The following is a 3626-nucleotide window of genomic DNA, read 5'->3' as shown; positions in this document are numbered from 1 at the left end:
TACATTCAAATCCGAATGAAAAGGAAGATAAACCCCAAATGCTAGATCCTTGATTGTCCCAACTGGGCTCCACTACTGACCATCAGGAAACGACACATAGTAACGACCAAGGTCCTCGTTGAACTCCCACTTGAGTTCAGTAGCATCACCTGCAATGGCATCATCGGCACCTGCAACTGTTTTGGTAGTATCTGTGAGTCACGAGATTGGCATAGACCCGATCAGTCTCGAAATCCTGGTTACAAGACATTTCAATAATGGTAAAACAAGACCAGTAAGACTGCCCGAATGTGCCAATAAAACCCGATAGGAGCTGCACATATCTCGTTCTCAGGGCAGACTAGATGGTCCATACGACGGGTTGGCATAGACCCTCGTTGCCTAGGGGGCACCAGACATCGCCCAGGTTGGACCAACAATCAGAGGAGCACTGGCCCGAGGGGATTAAAATAAAGATGACCCTCTGGTCCGCAGAACCCAAGGGAAAAGGCTTAGGTTGTTAGGCAAATGTAAAACCAAGGTTGGGCCTTGCTAGAGGAGTTTTATTCAAAGCGAACTGTCAAGGGGGTCCCATAACCCCAACCGCATATGGAACGCAAAATCAAGGAACATAACACTGGTATGACAGCAACTAAGGCGGCAAGAGTGGAACAAAACACCATGCATAAAGCCGAGCCTTCCACCCTTTACCAAGTATATAGATGCATTAATTAAAATAAGAGATATTGAGATATCCCAACATATCCATGTTCCAACATGGAACAACCTGCAAGGCACCTGCAACTAGCAACGCTATAAGAGGGGCTGAGCAAAAGCGGTAACTTAGCCAAACAACGGTTTGCTAGGAAGGTGGGTTAGAGGCTTGACATGGCAATATGTGAGGCATGATAAAGAAGTGGTAGGTAGCGCGACATTGCGATAGAACAAAACAACCAGCTAGCAAAGATAGAGGTGATCTCGAGGGTAATGGTCATCTGGCCTGAGATCCCGCAAGGAAGAAGAATGAGTTCATGAAGAAGACAAACAGACGTAGTCGAACGAATCCTCACAACTCCAGAACGAAACCGAAGCTAACAAGAGAAGCAAACCGGAAAGAAGCAAACAACATGATAAACAACCATCACATAAACATGGCATGATGCACAAACAAGTATGATGCATGTCCGGTTAATGATTCATTGCATGGCAAAGTGCAACAAACAATACTACAAGTTAAGTGGAGCTCAATATGCAACGAGTTGCATATTGATGAAACACCACATTCATTTATTTAGTTCACTCTCGTTAAACCTACTCAACAATATTAAATGTTGGTTAACATGACAAGAGGTGAAGCATAGGTAAACTAACTACTTAGGCAAGTTTAAATGAGGCCGGAACAACAAACAACAATTCCAGAAAATCACCATATGCATATTATGAATTTGGTTATATACTGCCCTAAACCATATTTTAGAGTTGTTAAACATGCAAGATGAGTGCACCATGTTAAACTAGGCATTTTTCTACCCCATTTTCATATAAAGTTTATTTAAATCCGAGCTATGGTTAATTAGTTATGAATTAAATCATTTTAACATGGAAATATGTAAATTAAATGCAAACAACATTTTAAACATTTTAACATGGATGACAGTTGGGAATTATAAAACTAGACAAAATTCTAAGCATTTTTTATATATAAAGTATTTACATATGATGCACTGTTGTTAAGTTATTATATGCATGAAGATGGAGGGGTTTCTGCAAAACAGTTTTACCTGGATATTAAACAAATTCGCAGGTCAGGAAAAAAATGCTATTGGGCCGAAACTGTAGGCTGGCCCAACAGGAGAAAAAACAGAAGGAGGGGAGCTGGGGTGGCCTCACCATGGGCCAAGGCCCAAATCGGTGGAGTGGATCGGCCTGGCTAGAGGTGATGCTGGGCCGCAGGTCAACGCGGGCGACCGGGCGCGTCTCCCACCTCCCTTAAACGAAGTAGAGGCGAGGCAGGGGACTTGGCGCGGCGGCTTCAGGAGATGCAGGGCACGCGCCGGCTCGGGTGAGCTGCTCGTCAGGCGAACGGCGCGAGGCGGCGAGGAAAGCCGGGACTGCAAGGGCGTGAAGACGGCGGCAGCGATGCGGTCAGCGAGGAGGGGAGGCCAATGCGGTTGCGGCTGCGGAACTCCAGCGGGCTGGCATCGACAACAAGTCCGGGAGGGCGTGGAGGAGCGGACCCGATGAAAGGGCACGGTTCCCGATGGCGGTGATGGAACTGCAGGACGGTGGAGTCGAGCGGGACGACGATGGCTCGGCTCCTGTCCAGCAACACATCACGGCGGAGGCTCCTGCAAGGCAGAGAGGCGGGGCGTCGGGGCTCCAGGTCCAGTGCTCGGACGGGACGGAGGAAGCCGGCGGCGACTGCTGCTTGCGAACACGGCGTCCATGGATGCTCCTGCTACAAGGAGAGAATGAGGGAGAGACGGCGTGAGAGAGAGCTAGCGGAGGATACATGTGAAAGAAAAGGGAAGGGAGAAGGCACAACCTGGCCGTGGTCTTGCCGTCAGTGTTCGGGCCCTCGATGGCGGCGGAACCGAGGCGAGGTAGGAGGCAGCAGCTCTGGTGGCTGCTGCTGGCGGTGGGGTGACCAGGGAAAACCACAGGAGGAGGCGGGTGAGCTTGGCTCCATGGAGGTGCTCGTAGGAGAGGATCTAGGGGCGCGATTATGTTGGAGCTCAAGCGACGCTCGGGGTTGGCTGCGTGCGCGAGAATGAGGAGGTCGCGGCTTGCTGGGGAATTAGGTGGCGTAGTAATCACGTTAGGTGGTCGGAGGCTGTGGTTGTAGGGGGATCCGAGATGGACGGTGACCTGGATCAGATCTGGTTGACTGGTGGCTGAAAACAAGGAGGATGTGTGATGGATCCTGATGGAGATGCTGCTGGCGGCAGCACGAGGGAAAAGAGGGAGGTTGGATGGGAATGATCCTAGGACTAGGGTTTGGACGAATATATACATCGCGTGGATTAGATTAGGGGCTACATCGTCCCTCCGATCTCAATCGAACGGTCGAGAAATAAATAGGTAGGGAGTCCAATTAAGAAACAGAGTTATCCTAGGGATGTTTGGGATGATCCGGACCCATCGGTAATGACTGCTCGGGTCGGGTTCGGGACAACTTTTGGACGCGCACGAGGGGTCTGAGCACTGTGCAAGGAGGGGTCAGGTGGTTAGGAGGGGTTTCGGGGCCCTCCAATCACAATCGGACGGCTCCGGACGTGAGGAGGGTTAGGTTGGGCCTGGCGGTTGATAGTGGACTGTGTAGAGAGGAAAGAGAGGGAAAGCCCGGCTACAGTTTTCAGAGGCCGAAAACGTTCGACGTTTTGACCGACTATGATGCCGCTATAGTTATCTGTTGGGGCGTTAAACGGACTCGGAATGCGATGAAATTTGGCAGGCGGTCTACCGACAACATAACAACACCACATGTCAACTTTCATCCCATTCCGAGAACATTTTCCGGCCACTTATAAAATAATATTTTGGACGTGCCGCGGGTGTCGCGGGTGTCTGGGCTCAGAACGGACAACGGAAGGAACGGGGAGACCGGGACGGATGCAAGTTTTGAAAACATGAGGATGCAATGCAGA

The sequence above is a fragment of the Triticum dicoccoides genome, chromosome 6A (genome assembly GCF_002162155.2).
Source record: "Triticum dicoccoides isolate Atlit2015 ecotype Zavitan chromosome 6A, WEW_v2.0, whole genome shotgun sequence".
NCBI lineage: Eukaryota > Viridiplantae > Streptophyta > Magnoliopsida > Poales > Poaceae > Triticum > Triticum dicoccoides.
The sequence above is the reverse complement of the archived record's forward strand: the minus strand, read 5'-3'. Positions refer to the sequence as shown.